Below are 19107 nucleotides of genomic sequence, written 5' to 3'. Positions count from 1 at the left end.
TTGCTGAAAGATTTGTGTACTAGCTAGAATTATCTTCATAATCATCTTGTATCAAATTTATTGTGTGCTATATTTCATGCTATATGTAAAATAAGCGGTATTGTAAGTTTGTAAATTATTGTGTAAAAGTTTGAACGCGAAATATTATTATAATCAGTTTTTCATATAGAATTGTAGTAGTTGAATTGTATATTAGCTACTAAGTATGAACTTAACGGGTAGGTACTACCCGAATTTAAACTTATAAAACGCTAATATGAAGAAAAAGCTTTTATAAATGAGTTCATATTATGCTACGAAATACTATTAACTACTCTTAATATTATGTATGATTAACTTGTTTCATTTGACTATTTTGAAGAAAATGGCACCGACTACTCGACACACCGTGAATATGAATGAAGAGAAATTCCGTACTTTTCTAGCTTCAAACATAGCCGCAGTACAGGCTGCGCTACATACCAACAATAACCTTGGATCTAGCAGTACAGGAAATCGTGTAGGATGCACCTACAAAGAATTCACTGCCTGCAAACCTTTGGAATTTGATGGAACCGAAGGACCGATCGAATTGAAACGGTGGACCAAGAAGGTCGAATCGGTGTTTGCCATAAGTAAGTGTACTGAAGAGGAAAAAGTGAAGTACGCTACGCATACATTCACAGGTTCTGCGTTAACATGGTGGAATACCTATCTAGAGCAAGTGGGACAAGACGATGCATACGCACTACCGTGGTCAGCATTCAAGCACTTGATGAACGAGAAATACCGTCCCAGAATCGAGGTCAATAAGCTCAAGACAGAACTTAGAGGGATACGAACCCAAGGATTTGATATTACCACGTACGAAAGACGATTCACAGAATTGTGCCTATTGTGTCCGGGAGCATTCGAAGATGAGGAAGAGAAGATCGACGCATTTGTGAAAGGATTACCGGAAAGAATCCAAGAAGATATAAGTTCACATGAGCCCGCCTCCATACAACAGGCATGTAGAATGGCTCACAAACTAGTGAACCAGATTGAAGAAAGAATTAAAGAACAGACTACTGAAGAGGCCAATGTGAAGCAAGTCAAAAGAAAGTGGGAGGAAAACGGTGATAAGAATCACCAATACAACAACAACAGCAATTACAACAATAATCGCAACAATTATCCCAACAATCGCAACATCAATCGCAACTACAACAAACGACCCAACAACAACAACAACAACAACAACAACAACAACAACAACAACAACAACAACTACAACAATCATCCCAACAACAATAATAACCGCAACAACAACAACAATCAGAAGCAGCTATGCCAAAGGTGTGAAAAGTATCACTCGGGGTTCTGCACCAAATTTTGCAACAAGTGTAAAAGAAATGGTCATAGCGCGGCGAAGTGTGAGGTCTACGGACCAGGGGTTAATAGAACGAAAGGAACAAATGGTGCCGGAACGAGTAATGGCGGAGCAAGTAGTGTCGGAGCAAGTTATGCCAATGTAGTTTGTTATAAATGTGGAAAACCGGGCCACATTATTAGAAATTACCCGAACCAGGAGAACACGAATGGACAAGGCCGCGGAAGAGTTTTCAATATTAATGCGGCAGAGGCACAGGAAGACCCGGAGCTTGTTACGGGTACGTTTCTTATTGACAATAAATCTGCTTACGTTTTATTTGATTCGGGTGCAGATAGAAGCTATATGAGTAGAGATTTTTGTGCTAAATTAAGTTGTCCATTGACGCCTTTGGATAGTAAATTTTTACTCGAATTAGCAAATGGTAAATTAATTTCAGGAGATAATATATGTCGGAATCGAGAAATTAAACTGGTTAGCGAAACATTTAAGATTGATTTGATACCAGTAGAGTTAGGGAGTTTTGATGTGATAATCGGTATGGACTGGTTGAAAGAAGTGAAAGCAGAGATCGTTTGTTACAAAAATGCAATTCGCATTATACGAGAAAAAGGAAAACCCTTAATGGTGTACGGAGAAAAGGGCAACACGAAGCTACATCTTATTAGTAATTTGAAGGCACAAAAACTAATAAGAAAAGGTTGCTATGATGTTCTAGCACACGTCGAGAAAGTACAAACTGAAGAAAAGAGCATCAATGATGTTCCCATTGCAAAAGAATTTTCCGATGTATTTCCGAAAGAATTACTGGGATTACCTCCACATCGATCCGTTGAATTTCAAATAGATCTTGTACCAGGAGCTGCACCAATAGCTCGTGCTCCTTACAGACTCGCACCCAGCGAGATGAAAGAACTGCAAAGCCAATTACAAGAACTTTTAGAGCGTGGTTTCATTCGACCAAGCACATCACCGTGGGGAGCTCCTGTTTTGTTTGTCAAGAAGAAAGATGGTACATTCAGGTTTTGTATCGACTACCGAGAGTTGAACAAACTTACCATCAAGAACCGCTACCCACTACCGAGAATCGACGACTTATTTGATCAACTACAAGGCTCGTCTGTTTATTCAAAGATTGACTTACGTTCCGGGTATCATCAAATGCGGGTGAAAGAAGATGATATTCCAAAGACTGCTTTCAGAACACGTTACGGTCATTACGAGTTTATGGTCATGCCGTTTAGTTTAACTAATGCACCAGCTGTGTTCATGGACCTTATGAACCGAGTGTGTGGACCATACCTTGACAAGTTTGTCATTGTTTTCATTGATGACATACTTATTTACTCAAAGAATGACCAAGAACACGGTGAACATTTGAGAAAGGTGTTAGAAGTATTGAGGAAGGAAGAATTGTACACTAAGTTTTCAAAGTGTGCATTTTGGTTGGAAGAAGTTCAATTCCTCGGTCACATAGTGAACAAATAAGGTATTAAGGTGGATCCGACAAAGATAGAAACTGTTGAAAAGTGGGAAACCCCGAAAACTTCGAAACACATACGCCAGTTTTTAGGACTAGCTGGTTACTACAGAAGGTTCATCCAAGACTTTTCCAGAATAGCAAAACCCTTGACTGCATTAACGCATAAAGGGAAGAAATTTGAATGGAATGATGAACAAGAGAAAGCGTTTCAGTTATTGAAGAAAAAGCTAACTACGGCACCTATATTGTCATTGCCTGAAGGGAATGATGATTTTGTGATTTATTGTGACGCATCAAAGCAAGGTCTCGGTTGTGTATTAATTTAACGAACGAAGGTGATTGCTTATGCGTCTAGACAATTGAAGATTCACGAACAAAATTATACGACGCATGATTTGGAATTAGGCGCGGTTGTTTTTGCATTAAAGACTTGGAGGCACTACTTATATGGGGTCAAAAGTATTATATATACCGACCACAAAAGTCTTCAACACATATTTAATCAGAAACAACTTAATATGAGGCAGCGTAGGTGGATTGAATTATTGAATGATTACGACTTTGAGATTCATTACCACCCGGGGAAGGAAAATGTGGTAGCCGATGCCTTGAGCAGGAAGGACAGAGAACCCATTCGAGTAAAATCTATGAATATAATGATTCATAATAACCTTACTACTCAAATAAAGGAGGCACAACAAGGAGTTTTAAAAGAGGGAAATTTAAAGGATGAAATACCCAAAGGATCGGAGAAGCATCTTAATATTCGGGAAGACGGAACCCGGTATAGGGCTGAAAGGATTTGGGTACCAAAATTTGGAGATATGAGAGAAATGGTACTTAGAGAAGCTCATAAAACCAGATACTCAATACATCCTGGAACGGGAAAGATGTACAAGGATCTCAAGAAACATTTTTGGTGGCCGAGTATGAAAGCCGATGTTGCTAAATACGTAGGAGAATGTTTGACGTGTTCTAAGGTCAAAGCTGAGCATCAGAAACCAACAGGTCTACTTTAACAACCCGAAATCCCGGAATGGAAATGGGAAAACATTACCATGGATTTCATCACTAAATTGCCAAGGACTGCAAGTGGTTTTGATACTATTTGGGTAATAGTTGATCGTCTCACCAAATCAGCACACTTCCTGCCAATAAGAGAAGATGACAAGATGGAGAAGTTAGCACGATTGTATTTGAAGGAAGTCGTCTCCAGACATGGAATACCAATCTCTATTATCTCTGATAGGGATGGTAGATTTATTTCAAGATTCTGGCAGACATTACAGCAAGCATTAGGAACTCGTCTAGACATGAGTACTGCCTATCATCCACAAACTGATGGGCAGAGCGAAAGGACGATACAAACACTTGAAGACATGCTACGAGCATGTGTTATTGATTTCGGAAACAGTTGGGATCGACATCTACTGTTAGCAGAATTTTCCTACAACAACAGCTACCATTCAAGCATTGAGATGGCGTCGTTTGAAGCACTTTATGGTAGAAAGTGCAGATCTCCGATTTGTTGGAGTGAAGTGGGGGATAGACAGATTATGGGTCCGGAGATTATACAAGAAACTACCGAGAAGATCATCCAAATTCAACAACAGTTGAAAACCGCCCAAAATCGACAAAAGAGCTACGCTGACATTAAAAGAAAAGATATAGAATTTGAAATTGGAGAGATGGTCATGCTTAAAGTTGCACCTTGGAAAGGCGTTGTTCGATTTGGTAAATGAGGGAAATTAAATTCAAGGTATATTGGACCATTCAAGATTATTGATCGTGTCGGACCAGTAGCTTACCGACTTGAGTTACCTCAACAACTCGTGGCTGTACATAACACTTTCCACGTCTCGAATTTGAAGAAATGTTTTGCTAAATAAGATCTCACTATTCCGTTAGATGAAATCCAAATCAACGAAAAACTTCAATTCATCGAAGAACCCGTCGAAATAATGGATCGTGAGGTTAAAAGACTTAAGCAAAACAAGATACCAATTGTTAAGGTTCTATAGAATGCTCGTAGAGGACCCGAGTTCACCTGAGAGCGTGAAGATCAGATGAAGAAGAAATACCCGCATCTATTTCCAGAAGATTCGTCAACACCTTCAACAGCTTAAAATTTCGGGACTAAATTTATTTAACGGGTAGGTACTCTAGTGACCCGAACTTTTCCATGTTTATATATATTAATTGAGATTGATATTTACATGATTAAATGTTTCCAACATGTTAAGCAATCAAACTTGTTAAGACTTGATTAATTGAAATATGTTTCATATAGATAATTGACCACCCAAGTTGACCGGTGATTCACGAACGTTAAAACTTGTAAAAACTATATGATGACATATATATGGATATATATATATATATATAGTTAACATGATACTATGATAAGTAAACATATCATTAAGTATATTAACAATGAACTACATATGTAAAAACAAGACTACTAACTTAATGATTTTTAAACGAGACATATATGTAACGATTATCGTTGTAAAGACATTTAATGTATATATATCATATTAAGAGATATTCATACATGATAATATCATAATAATATAATAATTTAAAATCTCATTTGATATTATAAACATTGGGTTAACAACATTTAACAAGATCGTTAACCTAAAGGTTTCAAAACAACACTTACATATAACGACTAACGATGACTTAACGACTCAGTTAAAATGTATATACATGTAGTGTTTTAATATGTATTTATACACTTTTGAAAGACTTCAATACACTTATCAAAATACTTCTACTTAACAAAAATGCTTACAATTACATCCTCGTTCAGTTTCATCAATAATTCTACTCGTATGCACCCGTATTCGTACTCGTACAATACACAGCTTTTAGAAGTATGTACTATTGGTATATACACTCCAATGATCAGCTCTTAGCAGCCCATGTGAGTCACCTAACACATGTAGGAACCATCATTTGGCAACTAGCATGAAATATCTCATAAAATTACAAAAATATGAGTAATCATTCATGACTTATTTACATGAAAACAAAATTACATATCCTTTATATCTAATCCATACACCAACGACCAAAAACACCTACAAACACTTTAATTCTTCAATTTTCTTCATCTAATTGATCTCTCTCAAGTTCTATCTTCTGATGGAATTCAACATTTCAACAAGTTCTTAATGTTAACTTATTCATGAAACCAATTCATTAAGAGTTACAACAAGCGGAAGCAAAATATTAAGAAAGCATGTTAATATGTTAAACCACTTTAGATGAATTCCATATAGTTATCAAGTCATGAAATAATGCTTACATATAACAAAGAAGGAAGAAGATTATACCTCCTCTATGATGAGTTATGAGCTGAATTTGGACAGCAAAATGATGATGAAAATGATGGAAGAAAGCTACCAACTTGAACCCTCAAGTGTGCAATACCCTAATCCTTTGATGCACCAACACAACCCTTTAAGTTAGTTAAGATTTAGACACTTAACTAGCTAATTAAGCAAGCTTAAAACCCTTTTAATTGCACCCAAAATTCTGATCAGCAGCAACTAGAAAGAAGATGATGAATGGAGCCTCAAAACTATGAAACCTCAAGTGTTTATACCCCAAACTTATAACCAACACTTATTGCTTTGGTTAGGATTTAATAACACTTGAATTTCTCACTTGCAAAACCACTTGAACCCCTTTTTGTTCAGCTCAAAATTCGGCCAGAATCATGCAGCAGAAAGTTTGAAAGAGTTTTCTAACTTGTAAGTGCAAAATAAGAGTCAAAACTTGGTTTTAAGTGTTAAGCATGCACTTGGGAATATTTGTATCAAAAGTAACAAGAATAAACTAGCATGGGACTTGTCTTGGAGTCCCAAAATCTGCCCATCCATGCCATTATTTTATAACAAGAATGTTTATAAAAAAAAACTTGATGTTTTATATATAAAACTTGTTATAAAATATATGCATTGTTTAGTTACTTATATACTTTATAAACTTTTTATAAAATATAACACAATATAATTATTTAAACCTATAAACAATTATATATAATTATCCAAATAATTTATCTCAAGTGATAATATTTTAGAAAACCGATTTTCTAAAATGCAAGTGTCGCGTATTTACTTAACGATCCAATCGCTAAGATTAAATACATTTAAAGTGTTGGTAAGCTTGTTATTGGGTATGACCCGACTTGGATCATAATATATTAGCCACATTAATTAAATATGTCTCTCGGGCATACGAAAATCCTTCATCTTCAAGTTCTAAGTGTTCTTCATATATTCTACAAGTTCTAGTTACATAAAATCAAGAATACTTTCAAGTTTGCTAGCTCACTTCCAATCTTGTAAGGTGATCATCCAACCTCAAGAAATCTTTGTTTCTTACAGTAGGTTATCATTCTAATACAAGGTAATAATCATATTCAAACTTTGGTTCAATTTCTATAACTATAACAATCTTATTTCAAGTGATGATCTTACTTGAACTTGTTTTCGTGTCATGATTCTGCTTCAAGAACTTCGAGCCATCCAAGGATCCCTTGAAGCTAGATCCATTTTTTCTCTTTTCCAGTAGGTTTATCCATGGAACTTAAGGTAGTAATGATGTTCATAACATCATTCGATTCATACATATAAAGCTATCTTATTCGAAGGTTTAAACTTGTAATAACTAGAACATAGTTTAGTTAATTCTAAACTTGCTCGCAAACAAAAGTTAATCCTTCTAACTTGACTTTTAAAATCAACTAAACACATGTTCTATATCTATATGATATTCTAACTTAATGATTTAAAATCTGGAGACACGAAAAATACCGTAAAACCGGATTTACGCCGTCGTAGTAACACCGCGGGCTGTTTTGGGTTAGTTAATTAAAAACTATGATAAACTTTGATTTAAAAGTTGTTATTCTGAGAAAATGATTTTTATTATGAACATGAAACTATATCCAAAAATTATGGTTAAACTCAAAGTGGAAGTATGTTTTCTAAAATGGTCATCTAGACGTCGTTCTTTCGACTGAAATGACTACCTTTACAAAAACGACTTGTAACTTATTTTTCTGACTATAAACCTATACTTTTTCTGTTTAGATTCATAAAATAGAGTTCAATATGAAACCATAGCAATTTGATTCACTCAAAACGGATTTAAAATGAAGAAGTTATGGGTAAAACAAGATTGGATAATTTTTCTCATTTTAGCTACGTGAAAATTGGTAACAAATCTATTCCAACCATAACTTAATCAACTTGTATTGTATATTATGTAATCTTGAGATACCATAGACACGTATACAATGTTTCGACCTATCATGTCGACACATCTATATATATTTCGGAACAACCATAGACACTCTATATGTGAATGTTGGAGTTAGCTATACAGGGTTGAGGCTGATTCCAAAATATATATAGTTTGAGTTGTGATCAATACTGATATACGTATACACTGGGTCGTGGATTGATTCAAGATAATATTTATCGATTTATTTCTGTACATCTAACTGTGGACAACTAGTTGTAGGTTACTAACGAGGACAGCTGACTTAATAAACTTAAAACATCAAAATATATTAAAAGTGTTGTAAATATATTTTGAACATACTTTGATATATATGTATATATTGTTATAGGTTCGTGAATCAACCAGTGGCCAAGTCTTACTTCCTGACGAAGTAAAAATCTGTGAAAGTGAGTTATAGTCCCACTTTTAAAATCTAATATTTTTGGGATGAGAATACATGCAGGTTTTATAAATGATTTACAAAATAGACACAAGTACGTGAAACTACATTCTATGGTTGAATTATCGAAATCGAATATGCCTCTTTTTATTAAGTCTGGTAATCTAAGAATTAGGGAACAGACACCCTAATTGACGCGAATCCTAAAGATAGATCTATTGGGCCTAACAAACTCCATCCAAAGTACCGGATGCTTTAGTACTTCGAAATTTATATCATATCCGAAGGGTGTCCCGGAATGATGGGGATATTCTTATATATGCATCTTGTTAATGTCGGTTACCAGGTTTTCACCATATGAATGATTTTTATCTCTATGTATGGGATGTGTATTGAAATATGAAATCTTGTGGTCTATTATTATGATTTGATATATATAGGTTAAACCTATAACTCACCAACATTTTTGTTGACGTTTTAAGCATGTTTATTCTCAGGTGATTATTAAGAGCTTCCGCTGTCGCATACTTAAATAAGGACGAGATTTGGAGTCCATGCTTGTATGATATTGTGTAAAAACTGCATTCAAGAAACTTATTTTGTTGTAACATATTTGTATTGTAAACCATTATGTAATGGTCGTGTGTAAACAGGATATTTTAGATTATCATTATTTGATAATCTACGTAAAGCTTTTTAAACCTTTATTGATGAAATAAAGGTTATGGTTTGTTTTAAAATGAATGCAGTCTTTGAAAAACGTCTCATATAGAGGTCAAAACCTCGCAACGAAATCAATTAATATGGAACGTTTTTAATCAATAAGAACGGGACATTTCAATACAGACTCGCACCCTGCAAAATGAAAGAATTACAAAGTCAGTTATAGGAACTTTTAGAGCGTGGTTTCATTCGACCAAGCATATCACCATGGGGAGCTCCTGTTTTGTTTGTCAAGAAGAAAGATGGTACATTCAGGTTGTGTATCGACTACCGAGAGTTGAACAAACTTACCATCAAGAACCGCTACCCACTACCGAGAATCGACGACTTATTTGATCAACTACAAGGCTCGTCTGTTTATTCGAAGATCAATTTACGTTCTGGATATCATCAAATGCGGGTGAAGGAAGATGATATTCCAAAGACTGCTTTTAGGACGCGTTACGGTCATTACGAGTATATGGTTATGCCGTTTGGATTGACTAACGCACCAGCTGTGTTCATGGACCTCATGAACCGAGTGTGTGGGCCATATCTTGACAAGTTTGTCATTATTTTCATCGATGACATACTTATTTACTCGATGAATGATCAAGAGCACGAAGAACATTTGAGAAAAAGTGCTAGAGTTGCTGAGAAAGGAAAAACTGTACGCTAAGTTTTCAAAGTGTGCATTTTGGTTAGAAGAAGTTCAATTCCTCGGTCACATAGTGAACAAAGAAGGTATTCAGGTGGATCCAGCAAAGATTGAAACCGTTGAAAAGTGGGAAACCCCGAAAACTCCGAAACACATACGCCAGTTTTTAGGACTAGCTGGTTACTACAGAAGGTTCATCCAAGACTTTTCCAGAATAGCAAAACCCTTGACTGCATTAACGCATAAAGGGAAGAAATTTGAATGGAAAGATGAACAAGAGAAAGCGTTTCAATTGTTAAAGAAAAAGTTAACTACGGCACCTATATTGTCATTACCTTAAGGGAATGATGATTTTGTGATATATTGTGACGCCTCAAAGCAAGGTCTCGGTTGTGTATTAATGCAACGAACGAAAGTAATTGCTTATGCGTCTAGATAATTGAAGATTCACAAACAGAATTATACGACGCATGATTTGGAATTAGGCGCGGTTGTTTTTGCATTAAAGACTTGGAGGCACTACTTATATGGGGTCAAAAGTATTATATATACCGACCACAAAAGTCTTCAACACATATTTAATCAGAAACAACTGAATATGAGGCAGCGTAGGTGGATTGAATTGTTGAATGATTACGACTTTGAGATTCGTTACCACCCGGGGAAGGCAAATGTGGTAGCCGACGCCTTGAGCAGAAAGGACAGAGAACCATTCGAGTAAAAGCTATGAATATAAAGATTCACACTAACCTTTCTACTCAAATAAAGGAGGCGCAACAAGGAGTTTTAAAAGAGGGAAATTTAAAGGATGAAATACCCAAAGGATCGAAGAAGCATCTTAATATTCGGGAAGACAGAACCCGGTATATAGAGCTGAAAGAATTTGGGTACCAAAATTTGGAGATATGAGAGAAATGGTACTTAGAGAAGCTCATAAAACCAGATACTCAATATATCCTGGAACGGGAAAGATGTACAAGGATCTCAAGAAACATTTTTGGTGGCCAGGTATGAAAGCCGATATTGCTAAATACGTAGGGGAATGTTTGACGTGTTCTAAGGTCAAAGCGGAGCATCAGAAACCATCAGGTCTACTTCAACAACCCGAAATCCCGGAATGGAAATGGGAAAACATTACCATGGATTTCATCACTAAATTGCCAAGGACTGCAAGTGGTTTTGATACTATTTGGGTAATAGTTGATCGTCTCACCAAATCAGCACACTTCCTACCAATAAGAGAAGATGACAAGATGGAGAAGTTAGCAAGACTGTATTTGAAGGAAGTCGTCTCCAGACATGGAATACCAATCTCTATTATCTCTGATAGGGATGGCAAATTTATTTCAAGATTCTGGCAGACATTACAGTAAGCATTAGGAACTCGTCTGGACATGAGTACTGCCTATCATCCACAAACTGATGGGCAGAGAGAAAGGACGATACAAACGCTTGAAGACATGCTACGAGCATGTGTTATTGATTTCGGAAACAGTTGGGATCGACATCTACCGTTAGCAGAATTTTCCTACAACAACAGCTACCATTCAAGCATTGAGATGGGGCCGTTTGAAGTACTTTATGGTAGAAAGTGCAGGTCTCCGATTTGTTGGAGTGAAGTAGGGGATAGACAGATTACGGGTCCGGAGATAATACAAGAAACTACCGGGAAGATCATCCAAATTCAACAACGGTTGAAAACTGCCCAAAGTCGACAAAAGAGCTACGCCGACATTAAAAGAAAAGATATAGAATTTGAAATTGGAGAGATGGTCATGCTTAAGGTTGCACCTTGGAAAGGCGTTATTCGATTTGGTAAACGAGGGAAATTAAATCTAAGGTATATTGGACCATTCAAGATTATTGATCGTGTCGGACCAGTAGCTTACCGACTTGAGTTACCTCAACAACTCGCGGCTGTACATAACACTTTTCACGTCTTGAATTTGAAGAAATGTTTTGCTAAAGAAGATCTCACTATTCCGTTAGACGAAATCCAAATTAACGAAAAACTTCAATTCATCGAAGAACCCGTCGAAATAATGGATCGTGAGGTTAAAAGACTTAAACAAAACAAGATACCAATTGTTAAGGTTCGATGGAATGCTCATAGAGGACCCGAGTTCACCTGGGAACGAGAAGATCAGATGAAGAAGAAATACCCGCACTTATTTCCAGAAGATACGTCAACACCTCCAACTGCTTAAAATTTCGGGACGAAATTTATTTAACGGGTAGGTACTGTAGTGACCCGAACTTTTCCATGTTTATATATATTAAATGAAATTGATATTTACATTATTAAGTGTTTCCAACATGTTAAGCAATCAAACTTGTTAAGACTTGATTAATTGAAATAGGTTTCATATAGACAATTGACCACCCAAGTTAACCGGTGGTTCACGAACGTTAAAACTTGTAAAAACTATATGATGACATATATATGATTATATATATAGTTAACATGATATTATGATAACTAATTATCTCATTAGGTATTTTAACAATGAGATATATACATAAAATTGTGTTTATTAAATTAAGAAACTCGAAACGATATATATAACGATTATCGTTATAACAACGTCTTACTAATTACATATGAATCATATTAAGATATTGTTACACTATGTTTAATCATGATAAATGATAAGTAAACATGTCATTATGTATATTAACAATGAACTACATATGTAAAAACAAGACTACTAACTTAAGGATTTCGAAACGAGACATATATGTAACGATTATCGTTGTAACGACATTTAAATGTATATATATCATATTAAGATATATTAATATATCATAATATCATGATAATATAATAATTTAACATCTCATTAGATATAATAAACATTGGTTTAACAACATTTAACAAGATCGTTAACTTAAAGGTTTCAAATCAACATTTACATGTAACGACTAACGATGACTTAACGACTCAGTTAAAATGTATATACATGTAGTGTTTTAATATGTATTCATACACTTTTGAAAGACTTCAAGACACTTATCAAAATACTTCTACTTAACAAAAATGCTTACAATTACATCCTCGTTCAGTTTCATCAACAATTCTACTCGTATGCACCCGTATTCGTACTCGTACAATACACAGCTTTTAGATGTATGTACTATTGGTATATACACTCCAATTATCAGCTCTTAGCAGCCCATGTGAGTCACCTAACACATGTGGGAACCAGCATTTGGCAACTAGCATGAAATATCTCATAAAATTACAAAAATATGAGAAATCATTCATGACTTATTTACATGAAAACAAAATTACACATCCTTTATATCTAATCCATATACCAACGATCAAAAACACCTACAAACACTTTCATTCTTCAATTTTCTTCATCTAAGTGATCTCTCTCAAGTTCTATCTTCAAGTTTTAAGTGTTCTTCATAAATTCTATAAGTTCTAGTTTCAGAAAATCAAGAATACTTCCAAGTTTGCTAGCTTACTTCTAATCTTGTAAAGTGATCATCCACCTTCAAGAAATCTTTCTTATTTACAGTAAGATATCTTTCTAATACAAGGTAATACTCATATTCAAACTTTGATTCAATTTCTATAACTATAACAATCTTATTTCGAGTGAAAATCTTACTTGAACTTGTTTTCGTGTCATGATTCTGCTTCAAGAACTTTCAAGCCATCCAAGGATCCTTTGAAGCTAGATCTATTTTTCACATTTCCAGTAGGTTTATCCACAAAACCTAAGGTAGTAATGATATTAATAACATCATTTGATTCATATATATAAAACTACCTTATTCGAAGGTTTAAACTTGAAATCACTAGAACATAGTTTAGTTAATTCTAAACTTGTTCGCAAACAAAAGTTAATCCTTCTAACTTGACTTTTAAAATCAACTAAACACATGTTCTATATCTATATGATATGCTAACTTAATGATTTAAAACCGAAAAACACGAAAAACACCGTAAAACCGGATATACGCCGTTGTAGTAACACCGCGGGCTGTTTTGGGTTATTTAATTAAAAACTATGATAAATTTTGATTTAAAAGTTGTTCTTTTGGGAAAATAATTTTTATTATGAACATGAAACTATATCCAAAAATCATGGTTAAACTCAAAGTGGAAGTATGTTTTCCAAAATGGTCATCTAGACGTCGTTCTTTCGACTGAAATGACTACCTTTACAAAAATGACTTGTAACCTGTAATTCCGACTATAAACATATAATTTTTCTGTATAGATAACTTAAGTTCAATATGAAACCATAGCAATTGGATTCACTCAAAACGGATTTAAAACGAAGAAGTTATGGGTAAAACAAGATTGGTTATTTTTACTTGTTGTAGCTACGTGAAAATTGGTAACAAATCTATATTAATCATATCCTAGCTAACTTATATTGTATTATACATGTATTCTAATATATTATGTAATCTTGGGATACCATAGACACGTATGCAAATGTTTTGACATATCAAATCGACCCTTCTATATATATTATTTGGAACAACCATAGACACTCTATATGCAGTAATATTGGAGTTAGCTATACAGGGTTGAGGTTGATTCCAAAAATATATATAGTTTGAGTTGTGATCTAGCCTGATACGTGTATACACTGGGTCGTGGATTGATTCAAGATAATATATATCAATTTATTTCTGTACATCTAATTATGGACAACTAGTTGTAGGTTACTAACAAGGACAGCTGACTTAATAAACTTAAAACAGTAAAACGTATTAAAAATGTTGTAAATATATTTTGAACATACTTTGATATATATGTACATATTTGTTATAGGTTCGTGAATCGACCAGTGGCCAAGTCTTACTTCCCGACGAAGTAAAAATCTGTGAAAGTGAGTTATAGTCCCACTTTTAAAATCTAATATTTTGGGATGAGAATACATGCAGTTTTATAAATGTTTTACGAAATAGACACAAGTAAATGAAACTACATTATATGGGTGAATGATCGAAGCCGAATATGCCCCTTTTGCTTGATAACCTAAGAATTAGTAAACCGATCTACTAATTAACGTGAATCCTAAAGATAGATCTATTGGGCCTAACGAACCCCATCCAAAGTACCGGATGCTTTAGTACTTCGAATTCATTTTTATCATGTCCGAAGGATTTCCCGGAATGATAGGGGATATTCTTATATGCATCTTGTTAATGTCGGTTACTAGGTGTTCACCATATGAATGATTTTTATCTCTATGTATGGGATGTATATTGAAATATGAAATCTTGTGGTCTATTATTATGATTTGATAATATATAGGTTAAACCTATAACTCACCAACATTTTTGTTGACGTTTTAAGCATGTTTATTCTCAGGTGATTATTAAGAGCTTCCGCTGTTGCATACTAAAATAAGGACAAGATTTGGAGTCCATGCTTGTATGATATTATGTAAAAACTGCATTCAAGAAACTTATTTTTGATGTAATATATTCTTATTGTAAACCATTATGTAATGGTCGTGTATAAACGGTATATTTTAGATTATCATTATTTAATAATCTACGTAATGCTTTTTAAACCTTTATAGATAAAATAAAAGTTATGGTTGTTTTAAAAATGAATGCAGTCTTTGAAAAACGTCTCATATAGAGGCCAAAAAATCGCGACGAAATCAATTAATATGGAACGTTTATAATCAATATGAACGGGACATTTCAATGATCTGGCTGTAGAACTTGAAAAAAGTAACATTCTTCTAATGGGCCCAACCGGTTCAGGTTATCTTTTTCTTCTAAGTAATTGATCAATTTTGTGCAAATATTTCATACAATAGTGTAAGACCCTAATATTTAGTATACTTAGAGTATAAATGATGTGCGTATAATGGGTGAAGCGTGGTATAAATCAAAAGGCTCAGATTCTGCCCAGACCAGTGTGCGCGCAGCGCACCCTTGGGTGAGCGCGCCGCGCACTAGCCCAGCGACAGAATCCTGTCTTTTTCTATTTTGAGTTTAATGAAGGGCATTTTGGTCTTTTCACATGAGGCCGGATCTCAGGCCATATCAGCTGGTTTGGATTCACTTTTGGATCATATTTCACATCCACAAACACTCTCAAATATCTAGAGAGAGAGAGAGAGAGTTCTAGAGAGGGAATTGGGGTTTTGGTGAAGAAGAAGCTTGGTTTGATCAAAAGCTCAAGTGTTAAAGTTGTTCACCTCGTTCCTAGCTACGTTTTGGTTGTTGTGGTAAGTTCTAACTCCGAATTTCATTGTTTGATTTGATATTCAAAGTTAGGGTTTGAACTTAAATTGTTAAGAAACCCATTTAAAACTCTTGAAGTGAGTTTGTTGATGCTAGTAATCGGGTTTATTGTTATTGTTGGTGGATTTTGGGTTGGTGAACAAATCGGTCTTGTTTATGACTTGTAATTGGGTTTAATCACTAGGTTTAGTGATTATGGAAGTATTGGAACCCTTTTTGGTGTGTTTGAAAGACTAATTTTGGAATTGAGTCAAAATTAGGGTTTTTGGGTGATTTTGAGATTGATAAGTGTTAAACACTTAAGTTTGGGTTCATTTGGCTTATTAGGACCATTTTCACTTGTGATTAGTGATTAGTGGTTAGTTTGGACGCGTTTGGTGTTTGTAAGTGCAATTGGTCGAATTTGCACTAAGTGTCGAATTGAGTTGGTTTGTAAATCCACTCTAAGTGTGTTATTGTATTTGTGATAATGGATTAGGTACTTTCCATTGACGTGTTGCGGAATTACTCGGTTGCATTCATCAAGGCGACAAGGTGAGTGTTAATATCCTATGTGCATATGTATGTTTAGGATGGGTGCGGGTCGGGTGAAGTGGTTCTCGGTTATAGAGCTCACTTCACATATAGGTGGATTTGATGGACTTGCGTTTAGATCCAATTGGCACGGTTGTGCGTTTTGGTTGACCACCTTTGACGAGGTACACGTTTTATGTGTACACTATCACACGTGGTTGTGATGTGGATGATATAACCCCAATAGCGAAGGGTTTTGATGTTGAAAGTGAATCGCGTGTGGTTTCGGGTTCACAATGACATGTGTAGTTCGGTCATCTTATTGAGGTAGTGATCTCGTGTAGTTCGGATTACTAAGGCTCGTGTAGTTCGGCCAACCTCGATGTTGTCTTGTTAAAGATAGTAATCTCGTGTGGTTTCGGATTACTAAGGCTCGTGTAGTTCGGCCAATCTTCATTGTGGTGTTTGGTATTCGGTAATGGGTTAAGGGGTTAACCTTATTCGTTTATATATTGTTATATATATACTGTTGTATTGTCGTGATGTAGCTAACCCTCCGGGTGTAGCTTCTTGGCGTTGTTCGCATCGTCGTTGGTGAACTTATGTTTGTTGATGCATAGTTAGCTTGTTGCTTAGTGATCGTACGGTATGCTTAGATTAGCTTGCCTTTATGCTTGGATGCTCCGGTATGCGATATTTGATATTTTGTGGCGTGTTCATTTTATGCATATATATGTATGTAGTATATTTTCACTCACTAAGCGTTAGCTTACCCTCTCGTTGTTTACATTTTTATAGATTGCATGGACGTGGTGGCTCGGGTAAGCGTTAGACTAGTGGACTCGCGTAGTTGCTTTAGAAGGCTTGCTTTTGGATTGTTTAGGATTAGGTAGCGTATCCCCAATCGCCATGCTCAGCTTTATTTTGTATTAAAAGTCGTGTGGTCGAAACTAGTATTATGTACTTAAGGGTAATTTGGGCATATGTGGGCCCGGTGTCGTAAAACCCTTTTTATTAATGGAACGTGTTAATTTTAACTATTGTATTATGTTGTGAAAATCATTTGGTCTAAATGTGTCGGGAAGTCGAAGATCTTTTCGCGTGAGTTGGAAAATCCGGACAGCGGGCTGCCAGGCCCTGTGCGCGCCGCGCACCCCATCTGGTCAGCCCAGTCAGTTTTAAAAAATTTTTTATTCCGCGTTTTTGGTTGGTTAACGGGTTGGGATGTTATAAATAGTTTTATGCATATAGTTATGTTGCTACATATTTACTTAAAATATATATCTTAATCAGGGAAGAAGCTACTTGCAACAACACTGGCTCGCTTGGTAAATGTTCCATTTGTCATTGCAGATGCTACTACTATAGTTTATGTTTTTTATGCTACTTTGGGTCAAAATGATGGTACTAGCACAAAGTGATCAAAATGAACTTTACAAAGTGACCACAAATGGACTGCGAAAATGACAACACAAAATGACCAAATGACCAAAAAATTAAACTGATTTAAGTCACAGTAACAAACTCATTTAAGTCGCTGAAAATACAAAGTAAACTAAATGAAATGAACATAAATTACCGGATAAATTGTAAAGTCGATGTCATCCAATGGATTAGGTTTCTTATTAGTATTTTTCTCCGACTTTTCCATCTGCACCACATCAAAAGAACAACATAATCGTTAACCATAAACTTTCTTAAATATATAAATTATTATGCAAATACTAATCAATTAAAGCATGTATAATGTACAAAATATATTGTTTCAGTCAGATGCGTAACTTAAACAATTTTTCACGAAAAAAGTGCAAAATTAGAATATACAAAACTGTTGTTTATTCAGTACATACATACACATTTAATTAATAAAAAGACATATAGATAAAACATGTGCAGCTTGTTCACAGTACCAACCGAGGGTGGGATATCACCACGTTGACCAGCAACCATATAACTTAGGCACTTTGTCCAGCATTTAATTTAATTTAATTCTTTTTTTACAAATAAATATATATAAAAAAAGTCAGATGCCTAAAAACAGTCACGGTCATGAACTTTTTTTTTCGTGTCTATAAAGCCGTTAATTTAACCCAACCTTCAATTGAACTTAAATATACTGCTAAGTACTTTTCGATCCATCTTATACCGCCTTCAAATCAATAATAACTACTACGTAATAAATTAAGTAAAGATAATGCAATTATACTAAAATTAACTAACCGAAATATTATGGCGGTCTACGGTGGCAACGGCTTGAAATCGAAGAGATGGACTATAGTGAACAATTGAGAATACGATAATAACCGCTTGATAATAACCTCTTGAGAACATGATAACCGCTTGAGAATACGAATAATAACAAAAATTGAGAACGGAAGTTACGGCGGGGTACTGCAGAAGGGTTACGGCGGTGGAGGAAGGTGGGTATGGTGGCGGTCGAGGTGGAGGCGGTATAAGAGATTAGGCGAGAT

The sequence above is a fragment of the Rutidosis leptorrhynchoides genome, chromosome 2 (genome assembly GCF_046630445.1).
Source record: "Rutidosis leptorrhynchoides isolate AG116_Rl617_1_P2 chromosome 2, CSIRO_AGI_Rlap_v1, whole genome shotgun sequence".
Taxonomy (NCBI): Eukaryota; Viridiplantae; Streptophyta; class Magnoliopsida; order Asterales; family Asteraceae; genus Rutidosis; species Rutidosis leptorrhynchoides.
The sequence above is the reverse complement of the archived record's forward strand: the minus strand, read 5'-3'. Positions refer to the sequence as shown.